Source organism: Lynx rufus, unplaced genomic scaffold (assembly GCF_022079265.1).
Source record: "Lynx rufus isolate CCGP_SWC_20201006 ecotype Redwood Valley unplaced genomic scaffold, mLynRuf1.p SCAF_5, whole genome shotgun sequence".
Taxonomy (NCBI): Eukaryota; Metazoa; Chordata; class Mammalia; order Carnivora; family Felidae; genus Lynx; species Lynx rufus.
The window spans coordinates 70532667-70544824 of NW_025814867.1; the positions used below are offsets into that span (position 1 = coordinate 70532667).

The following is a 12158-nucleotide window of genomic DNA, read 5'->3' on the forward strand; positions in this document are numbered from 1 at the left end:
AATATAAGGGGAAAGTAATAGGTATTATGCAAAATAAAGACAGCCAAGTCTGTAGTTAACCCAGACCTATTTTGTCTTATTTAAACTGATTTGAACTAACAGAGAGTTAGGGCTTCTGATGCAATAACTGATCAACACAGATCAAACAAGTCATGTAAGTAATAGGGCAGGGGCTGACAGCTAAGAGGTGGCCAAATATGACAGAGATGTCAGAGAGGACGAGATCAAATTTTTTGTATCTCTAAAACATTGAAATGGCTGGATGTTTCCTTCTCAGCATGAATGTGTTTAGACTGTCTGATAATTTATTTCACAGATAGAAACATTACTCTGTTTTCTCAGTCAGCATTACACTGGAGAGAATCTTTCATGTAGAGCCAATTCTGATTTTTTTTTAATCTCGAGGCAATGAGTCTTAATTATTTCCTGTAAATTAACTATTTTTTTAAGTATCATGTAATAGTGTGTGGCACAGTGAGCTAGAAGCTGAGAAGAGTGGAAGGGCCGCTGGCATGTTACCAATGAAAGAGGAAAGCATGTGGCTCCAAGTCCTTAGACTTTATCTAGCTTACTAGTGAGATCCTGTTTCTAAAAACATCACAGAAACATAGAAGCCATATAGCGTATGCAGGGAGAATATTCACAATACAATGCTGTTTTTAAATTTTCATAGGGAAAAAATAGCATGCACACTATGATTACAGAAGTGCACAGCACATAAATGTGAAAAAAAGACTAGAAGGAAATACAGGAAATTGTTAACAGATGGGTATGATTAGTGACATCGTGTTAATTTTTTCTTTTCAGGACTTATCAACCTTTTTGATGGTATAATATAATTATTAATTTTTAAGTTACCTATAAAAGACATTTTAGATCTAGAATCATTTAAATTGAAGGAGACTATGTTCATTAAATATACACACACATACACACACACCAGTATGCAGTTTGAATTCTCCTAAAAGGCTTCACATTTAAAGATAAACAAAACTAACATGTATGTGTTTCCAATTATTTAATGATGGAATCTTTAATTTCTAACTTTTGTTCATGTTACCTATAATACAACTTAGTCAATAGAGTTATAGATGTTTTGGTTTTTCTCTATGAAACTAGATATGCTAGACAAACTGGGAAACATGATTTTTCTTCATATGGAGATATTAGGGAGAATACAATTCATCAAATAATAGTAAGCAGTATACTAACTCTTACAGTACCAATAGAAGATAAAACAGTAGCAATGCTTCTTTCTCAGACTTTCTGCCTATAAACTTCCACAGACAGCAGAGATCTGAGTGCCAGGGCAACTGTGTCCATCACCAACAGATTCCTATGCCTTTGTGCCTAATTGCTGTCATCTCCCTACTCATTTTCCTAATGGCCCACATGCTTGCTGTGTTTGAGCTCATTTTGGAGAACATGTTACAAACATTATTAAGTTTCTTATAAATAGTAAGTTGTTTTTTTTAAGGCAATAAAAATCTTTTGAATTGGAGGAAGCAGAAGATTACTAAGACTTATGATTTCATAAATGGAGTTCTGAATATAGTCTTTCAGACAACCACCTACTTATAATAGGAGGACCCAGTTGTGTAATACAGTTACTCAGTGCAAAAAAGAGTTAGAGAAAAGTAAGATACAGTCTGGGGAGAATGGAAGATATGAGATATAGAAAATAAAACTAGGAAGCTGTTAAGTTCACACATGAGTGTGAAGTCCTTGCATAGGGTAATGACAAGAGGACAATAAAACGGGGAGAACATTAGAAGTACTGGTGACATGATCTGAAATGCAGATGATGACAAATGGAGCCTACTTAAGGACAAAAATAACAAGTTTTCTTATAGTCACTCTAAAGTTTTCAGTTGTTTGTTTTGTTTTGTTTTGTTTTGTTTTAAGTTTTCAGTTTGGAGGAAACTTCCAAAGAAGTTTTCCTGTAGGATGTTTTAACTGAAGGGCTGCACCACAAAGGAGAGACTGGGTAAAAGACTAGGATATAGGAAAAATTAACTTACAGGTGAAGATTTAAAACAGAAAAAGAGGATAGTAGCCTCCAAAAAATAAACAAAGTTTAAGAAGAACTAGAAAAAAAAGTTTGGGGACTTCCCATGGTTGAGAGACTATAGGAGAAAGAGGAGCTGGTGACTGAAGGGAAAAGACACATAAGAGAGTGGGAGGAAGGGCAAAGTGGAGTCTGAGAAGAGACTGAAGTTACCGATAGAACGTCTATCACTGAGGTATAAAGTAATAAGTGGTCTAGGAAGCTTTTAAATCTGATCAAGAAGGGCATCTTAGTGCCATTGAAAAAACTGGGTCTAATTTAATGGTAGATGCAGAAGCAGAGGGGCCAGGTGGTCAGACAATGGATTGGGGCCTTCCAAGAGAATAATATAAGGTCAATCAATGACTACAAAGCATATCCCAGGTAGTCTTTATTTTTATATAGATGGGGGAGTTGGATTTTTAATATATAAGCATTGAGGACAGGAAACAACAAAGAAAGACTGATGATTATAAAGAGAGGAAGGTAAGTATGAGCATAATGTCCTTAGAGAGAGAGATAGATGGGGTCAGGAGAAAGACCATGAACCAAATGGTTAGCTTCAGAGGGGTAAGGGCATAGAAAACAGACACGAAGACATATAAGGGAGCTTGGGAAAGGACTATTTTTTTTTAAGTCAGGAGAAGTTATCCAACATGATTTATTTATTTTGAAAGAGGGAGTGTGGGTACAAGCAGGGGAAGAACAAGGAAGGAGGGAGGGAGGGAGAGAGGGAGGGAGGGAGGGAGAATTCTAAGCAGGTTCCTTGCTGTCAGCGCAGAGCCTAATGTGTGGCTTGAACTGACAAACCATGAGATCATGACTTGAGTCCAAATCAAGAGTCAAATACTTAACCGACTGAGCCACCCAGGTGCCCCTAAATTGACTCTTCAAAGACCAAATTTATATCTTGTTTCAACTAGAAGGAAATAAAAAGTAGGATAGGGGACAGGCATGTACAAAGGCATAAAGTGTGACCGGGCCTGTGTTTGGGGTGAAATAAGAAGTTCAGTGTGGCTGGAGAATAAGGTGTGTGTCAGAATATGATGTATGTAGGGAAGAAGCACAAGACACCTTCCTTTAAAAAGATTCTAGGCTAGGGGGTTCCTGGGTGGCTCAGTCTCAGTCAAGCATCCAACTCTTGTTATCAACTCATGTCATGATCTCACAATTTGTGAGTTCAAGCCCCTCGTCAGGTTTTGCTCAGTCAGTGCAGAGCCTACTTGGGATTCTCTGTTTCCCTCTGTCTCTGCCCGTCCCTATCTCTCCCTCTCTCTATCTCTCAAAAATAGATGAACATTAAAAAAAAAAAAGATTCCAGGATAATGATGGGAGTCACTTTTATCACTCATCCTAGTAAACAGCTTCTTGAGAGCTAAGTCACCTCATGTGCCCCAAGACATGGCCTCACATTCCTCACCAGGCAACCCCTTGCTGTCTACTGCATGCATTTGATGTGTGTGCTCACAGTAAATAAGTAAAATTGAATCTTGGCACAGCTGGTTGGGTATCAGAGCACTTTCCATTATGCAAACTTCTCCCATTATGCTGATATTTGCCTATCCAATGTAAATTGAAGAGCTGGTTAAGCACTTATGTGATCAGTAGAAAAAGTCTACCCATGCAATTCTAAGTCTTTTTTGAAAAATATGTTTTTAAAAAAAAACAACTGAGATGGCTATATTATAATGGTTTTGAGAAACTTTCTTCCTTACATCTTCCTTTTAAATATAAAGCATCAAAGAGTCTTCTTTTGAAGGCAAAATTACTGCTTCTAGTTATAAGATATTAAAGGTAAGTTCATTTTATTTTCTGTGAATACATTTGAAATTACTGATAATTGGTAGAAATTTTTAGTTCAAGTCTTTTGTGGATTCAGGTATTTATTTATTCAACAACATTTTACTATGTACATTTTACCATGTACTATTTTAAGTACCAGGAAACATGATATGTGCCTGAGATAACAGTGAAAACAGACAGAATTCCTAGTCTCATTGAGTTTACAGTCATATAACACAAATAAAATTGATAAAAGCTGAAGTGTTACATAGGAAAGAAAATATCATGATTCCATAAAAGTATAATACTCAAAAAACCTGAATTGGAGATGAGTGAAGGCTTTTCTGAAAAAGTAACACAAATTAAAATCTAAACATTGAGTATGCATTTAACTAGAAAAATAAATAAGATGACTCTTTAATGAAGGAATACAGGGAATATGCCAGGAGAGTAGATTTCAGGTGCTCTCACCACACACACAAAAATGGTAACTGTAACTCACTGGGTTCAAACCATATTACAAAGCTATATTAATCAAAACAGTATGATATTGGGACAAGAACAGACATATAGATCGATGGACCAGAATAGACAGCCCAGATATAAGCCCATGCATATACAGAAAACTAATTTATAAGAAAGGAAGCAAGAACATACAATGGGGAAAAGGACAGTCTCTTCAATATATAGTGTTGGGAAAACTGGACAGTCACATGCAAAAGAATGAAACTGAACTGCTATCTACACCATACACAAAAATTAACTTAAAATGGATTAAAGACTTGAAAGGAAAACCTGAAACCATAAAACTCCTAGAAGAAAATACAGGCAGTAAGCTTCTTGACATCAGTCTTGGTGATGATTTTTGGATCTGACACCAAAAGCAAAAAAACAAAAGCAAAAGTAAATAATTGGGACTAAATCAAACTAAAAATCTTCTGGGGCGCCTGGGTGGCGCAGTCGGTTAAGCGTCCGACTTCAGCCAGGTCACGATCTCGCGGTCCGTGAGTTCGAGCCCCGCGTCAGGCTCTGGGCTGATGGCTCAGAGCCTGGAGCCTGTTTCGGATTCTGTGTCTCCCTCTCTCTCTGCCCCTCCCCCGTTCATGCTCTGTCTCTCTCTGTCCCAAAAATAAATAAACGTTGAAAAAAAAATTTTTTAATAAAAAAAAAAAAATTACAACCCCAATGAGGGGTGCCTGGGTGGCTCAGTCAGTTGAGCGTCCAACTTCGGCTCAGGTCAGGATCTCACAGTTCGTGAGTTCGAGCCCTGAGTCGGGCTCTGTGCTGACAGCTCAGAGCCTGGAGCCTGCTTCTGATTCTGTGTCTCCCTCTCTCTCTGCCCCTCCCCCACTCATGCTCTGTCTCTCTGCCAAAAATGAATAAACATTAAAAAAAATTAAAACCCCAATGAAATATCACCTCACCCCTGATAGAATGGCTATTATCAAAAGTAAGAAATAAAAAGTTTAGGGAATATGAAGGGAAAAGTGAACCCTTATATTGTTGGGAATGTAAATTGATGCAGCCAGTATGGAAAACAGTATAGAAGTTTCTCAAAAAATTAAAAATAGAACTATCATATGATCCAGCAGTTCTTTCATAGATAAAAGGTTCAAATATTTATATATATACACAAAGAAATATTATTCAGCAATAATAAAGTGAAATCTTGCCATTTGTGACAAAATGGATGGATCTTGAGGGCACTGCACTAAGTGAAATAAGTCAGAGAAAGACAAATACAATGGGCTCTCACTTATATGTGGAATCTAAAGAAAGAAGCAAAACAAACAAACAAGCTCATATATACAGAAAACAGAGCAGAGGTTGCAGGGGCAGGGGTTGCAAATGAATATAGTGGGTCAAAAGGTACAAACTTCTAGTTAGAAAATAAGGAAGTCATGGACATATAATGTACAGCATCATGACTGTGCTTATTAATACTGTATTTTGTAGAGTAAATCTTAAAAGTTCTCATCACAAGAAAACAAAAAAATTTTTTGCAATTGTACGTGGTGACAGATGTTAACTAGACTTACTGTAGTGATCATTTTGCAATGTATACAAATACCAAACTATTATATTGTACACCTGAAACTAATATATTTTGTGACGTCAATTACACCTCACTTTAAATAATGGTAACTATTTGAGAAAATGATATATTAATTAGCATGATGGGAGTAGTCATTTCACTGTGTACGTGTATATCCAACATCATGTTGTGTACTTTACATATACAGTTGACTCTTGAACAGCATAGGGATTAGGGGCACTGACCCCTGCATAGTTGAAAATCCATGTATAACTTTTAAGTCCCCCAGAATGTAACTACTAATAGCCTACTGTTGACCAGAAGCCTTAGTGATAACATAGTCAATTAACACATATTCTGTATGTTATATGTATTATATACTGTATCCTGACAATAAAGGAAGCTAGAGAAAAGAAAATGTTAAGAAAATCTAAGGAAGAGAAAATACATTTACAGTACTGTAACTGCAAAAAGGCAGGATATAAGTGGACCCACACAGTTCAAGCCCGTATATATACGCATAATTTGTGTGGAAAAAAAGAAGTGGGACAACCTTGTGGCAACAGGGAGCCAGCAGAGTGATATTTACATACTTATCCTCATTATATTCCCATGTAATTGGAGTGCAGAAGGATGTGCTAGAGCCCCCCATGGTCTTCTAAGAAGCGTTATAAAACAGAGGTAACAGGATAAATAGTTTTCACCTTGAGCAAAGAGTCAAATCCCTTTCTGACAGGAGATCAAGGGTGAGTTATCTTTCTTTAAGGAATACCATAGTGAATGATACTCTGCCTACTTGGTTCCTTCGAGGTCTTCATTTTTTTTTTTAAGTTTTGTTTATTTAAGTAATCTTTACACCCAACGTGGGACTCAAACTCATGACCCTGAGAACAAGAGTTGCATGCTTCTCTGACCAAGTCAGTCAGGTGCCCCTCAGGTCTTCATTCTTGATAAAGGATTTAATACAGTAAAGTTTTCCAAGCAGGACATGGAAAGCAGGAAGATTTCTTTGATGTTTCCCAAAAAGGAAACTGCTAGATTGTTAGTAAGGGACCGCATCAAATCACCGGTTTTAAGCATTTTAAAAAATTCTGTGTCCTAGAATAAGTAAGAATGAGGCAATGTAAGGCAGTAAACATACCTAACTGTCTCAGGTTTATGAATGAGGGCTCAGAGGAAGAAAAATAATGAATAGCACAAAGATGTATTCTAGGTCTTTTTAATGCCAAGAGGAGTCTGGCACAAAGAAACACATTACCCTTTCCTTCAGAGAGTGACAGAGAGTGATATTTCCTGACGTTGCATTGAATTTATTTCACTTTCTTAATGTAGCGTCTCTCAGTATGTGGTTTCACATTTGTTTATGCTCATGTAGCCAACTGTGCATTGCTACAAAAAGGAATCTGAGGTCTAAAAGAGAAGCAACATTTTCTTCACCAAATGTAAATTCCTGAAGAAATCACTCTTCCCTGAAATATAAAACTTGAATAACAATTTTTAACGTTTTGTAAAAGTCTTGTAATAGTTATCTCTCAAGCAGCCAAACAAAACGGAGTTCTGTGTGCAGATCAAATCACTTTGATGAGCTGAGCAGAGCAGCAGCAATGTCGGTAGTCACTGTACTTCATCTCCAGTTCTGTTTTGATGGGTTCAAGAAACAGTATATCAAAGTAGACTACAAAATCTCATCAAAGAAAATCAATCGAATATGGTAGTCAAGATCGTATTATAGAACCCATTTTTGGCAATTTTCTTAAAGTTTTACATAAAGCTGTTCAGAATCCAGACTTACTGCTACCTAAACTCTAAATTGTACAAATGCTATTGTATGTAAGAGCATGTCTGCATACAGATGGGCAGCCTAAAAGACCCCTATTTCCTATGACAAGCAGTACTATGAATTCTTAAATGAATGCAAACAAGGATTTATGTTGATGTATCTGTGGTCCCAAGCCCTATTGCATCAGTACCCCGTAGATTTGAATGGTGTAGCAATCGATTCAGCTAGTAGACCAGAGTAAAACACTGTATTATTTCTCAGAGTTTTCTTCTCTTTCATACTTTTTTTAGGCTATTGTTTGGTAGTGCGAGATTTCCCTTCATTAAAAGCTCCCATTTAATTCTAGTGCCATAGTAGTAAAGATCCTCTGGCAGCAAAGCTGTTAAAAGAGGGTATAGCATGCACCAGGCAATGCTCGCTTCATTCCCTGTGAGCATCAAACAGCTGTCATTCAACTAAATGAGTTGTCATTAGCAGGCAGATTTTCACTCCAGCCTTCTGGAGCCATGCAAAGAAATCTAACTGAAGTAATAACTGTTGGAGGAGCCCCGATAGAGTTTGGAGGCGTAGGGGTCCCCTTCCCCCATTCTCTCTCCTAGTGCATTAAGCAGTCTTTCTCAAGTGTGGATGTTTGGCTTGGATCTGGTGACCTAAAATTACCTCTGAAATCTGGCACAGTATCTCAGCTCTAGCATGAATGTTCTCGCCTGTCAGCCAGCATTACTGGTAGGCATCCCAAGCATTGCCAAGTATTCACCAGAGGTAGGGATAATGGATAGGCTACAGTGACTTGCAAAGAGGAATGGTTTCCTTTCTTCAGTTTAGAATTTCTGCGAGAAACTATTGCCTCAGCTTTCTTGGTCTACGTTTTTAGTTTTACTATGGTGATTTCAATACTTACCCCAAATTCAGACCTCATCATACTAATGGATTTTCAACCCCAGACTCAGTCTTTCTTTCCCATAAATGGCACATCTTCATGTGCCCTATACACCATTTTCTCATGCCTGAATGTGTCTTTTTGTGATTTAATGTTTTTCCATCGTACTCCTAAATTCAGACTAAATAAAGAAATAGTCACACTTGTGAAGCTATTGGGCTTATTTAGAGATAAAAGGAAATTGTTTCATTGATTCAAAAAACATTAAGTGGATCCCTATGAGAGTAGTTGTCCCCAGTGTGAAATCCCTCGCTACTTGGGGGCTCTAAAAGATATTAATAAAAATCTTCAAGTTGCTTTAAATATTTCAAAAATTAAAATAGTAATCAGGTATTTGCCCCAAATGAGATTATATAGGCTAACTAAAATGTCAGGTTTCTTTGCTTTGGTTGGAGTTATATTATACCTACGGCATTCTCAAGGTGATTCTTCCAAACTGTGGATATATTACATTATATAATATCTCCTGACATGATGTACATTATAACTAAAGATACTGCCTTAGATATCCTTAATTTTTGAACACTTGATTATAGCTATCAGCATAAATTCCCACACATCCCCCAATAATTCTAAACTTCATTGCAAAGCATAGTCAGGATTATAACATTAACCTTGAGTATAGATGATTTTGTGACAAAACGAAGTGTGTAATCCCTTTACAAGATTCATCAGCTGGCTAATGAAGAGCAGGGAGCAGCAGGGTCACCTGGAGAGGAGGAGCCGGGCAGTCACCCAGCCCCCCCTACCAGCCCCTTCATCAATAACCTCACAACATTCACGCAAGTACAAATCTGGGCAAAATGACCATCACCATGTCATGTGCCTCTACGAATGTTTATTTCAGGATAAGCTCGTATTGGCATTTACATTTTTGAAAGAGGAGGAGGGGCAGAGACAGAGGGGGACAGAGGATCCGAAGGAGGTTCTGCATTGACAGGAGTGAGCCAAAGCAGGGCTCAAACTCACAAACCATGAGATCGTGACCTGAGCCGAAGTAGGACACTTAACTGACTGAATCACCCAGGTGCCCTAGCTTTTACATTTGTTTCTTAAGTGAGGATATGAATTATGCTAAATAAATACAACTTGTCAAACAAAATCTTTCAGACTATAAAGTCCATTGATAAGGGACGGAGAATAACAAAAGTGGTCTTAGAAGGTAGAAAGTGTGAGATTTTACATTCTTATCTATTCCTTAATGATCATTTTTATCTTTAACTTTTATTCTTGATAGGATGGAAAAAATACAGAAAACTACAGAGAAAAAGATAACAATGTACACGTAAGCCCTCACTGAATGAGTAAATGCTCATATTTTTTTAATGTTTACTTATTTTTGAGACAGAGAGAGAGAGAGAGAGAGACAGTGTGTGAGTGGGGGAGGGGAAGAGAGAGAGGGAGACACAGAATCCAAGCCGTCAGCACAGAGCCCAATGCAGGGCTCAAACCCACAAACTATGAGATCATGACCCGAGCTCAAGTTGGTTGCTTAACTGACTGAGCCCTCCAGGCACCCTGTAAATGCTCATATTTTGTCTTTTTTTTTTTTTACTTAATTTATTTTACAAAAGAAATAAAATATTTTGGTTAACACTGAGCCCTCCTGGAGGTCTTCCCCAATCCCAGTTGCCACATCCCCTTCCCAGACACAACCATTCCCATGAATTTGATCTCTATCTTCCTAATCCATGTTTTAATGCTTTTATTTATAACTCCATAAATAGCATAGATTATTGTTTTGTGGGAATTTTCAAATTTATACAAATGCTATCATACTCTAGACATGAGTTGATACCTTGCTTTCTAAACTTTAACACTGTTTTTTAAATCACGTAGATTTAGCTTTATTTTACTATTGAGTAGTTTTCTATTCTGTAACTGTACCACAATTTATCTTAATGTCTTTACTTATGGACATTAAGGTTATTTCCTATCTTTTGTGATTACAAATGATAACGGACTGAACATAGTTATGCATGTTTCCTGACACATAGGTATTGGAGGCAAGATACTTGGGTAAGAATGCAACAAATTGAAGGCTTTCCGATGGTTTTAGGGAAGGTCTATAGGATTGAAAAGATAAAAAGAGCTCATTAAAACAAGCATGGGAAAGGTACAGCAGGATCACTTTGGGATGTTAACAGAACACTTTGTTGAGGAGGAGGAGGCTAATTTGTTTTAAGTGGCATTTTTCCAAAATACATTTAAACAGAACTAAGAAAAATATCAGATTTAATTCCTGATTACAGAGTGACACTACTTTCCTAGAAAGAAAACTCTTCAAAGCAGGTAAAGTGATAACAGACACGTTTTGTTTCTGACAAGATAATGTCCTCTCTAACATCAGACCCCAAGCAGGATCCCACCGCTCTACCCAAGCCTCCCTACTTAGCACACTGTGAACAGAATTTATATATTTCCACCTTTCCCAGGCCTCTGCTTCCGCTGGGCCCAGCCTAGAAGGACTCGGCTCTGGTTCACAGAGTTCTTTCCCTCTTCTTGATCCCTGTCATACTTAGCCGGAGCATCTCACTCAGACTTCATCACTGACATCCTTGGTGCAAGTGACAAGGGTTGTGATACGATGCCAACCTAGGTCTTTAAGATCAAGCAATTTTCACATGCTGCTGCCTCCAAGTTCCAAGCTTTCTGTAACAATGACAGAAGAATCTAGAAACAGCCTAGTTTCTTTTCTTGAGTGGCAGCTTTTCTTTCAAGTGAGTCATAACAATAATGCCCATGTTAATGAGACTATTAGAATAAAAATAGCCCACACTTATTCTAATAGTCTTGATATGTACCATCATACTTAATACACAAGTATACATACTTGATATGTATCATAACACTTAATATGTATCATCTCATTTAATCCTTACAATGACTGTGAAGAAATGAAAGGCCAGAGAGATTAAGTCACACAGTTCATAGACAGCTGAGTCAGGCTTCAAACTAGGTCTGCCTCATTCCTCAGCTGATCATGTTAAATTGTCTTCTATATTAATAACTAGAGAAACATGTTCCTTTTGTGTATAAGAAATTAATAAAAACCACCCTGTTTTCACCCATGGGAGAAAGGAAAGGCAGTATGGCGGGGTGTAAAATGTGTCGATTTCGAACCCACTTCAACTTGAGTTCAAATCCCACCTCTATTATTTATTAGAAGTGTGGTGAGTTATTAATTGCTTACATCCCTACTTTAAAATAGAAAGTCCCCTGGGTTCCTCGTCTATTGATATACAAATGATACTTAGTCTGCAGTTTTTCTTATTCTGTATTACACAGTGTTTGGTGCATGTTTCTGTTTCAGCAGCTACGTTATATTAATATTATGCTTTTATGTATTTATTCATAAAATCCATTCATTAGGCACCTGCTTGATGTACCAAGCTCTATTCCAGATGCAGGAACACAGTTGTGAAATTCACACAATAGCACTTGCTCTCATGACATTTAGATTCCAATAGAGAAAGAGAATCAATAAAATATAAGTAAGTATCTATACATAAACATCTTTATATTGTGACATAAAGCTAGATAAAGCTATACAAAGAGCTGAGATTGGGTGATA

The 12158-nt window shown here is 37.3% G+C and overlaps 1 pseudogene; it reads left to right on the plus strand.

Annotated features, from left to right (window-relative positions):
• The first annotated feature begins 3001 nt into the window (after positions 1-3001).
• The window catches only part of LOC124527195 (inositol 1,4,5-triphosphate receptor associated 2-like), a 50064-nt pseudogene continuing 40907 nt past the window's right edge, over positions 3002-12158 (plus strand).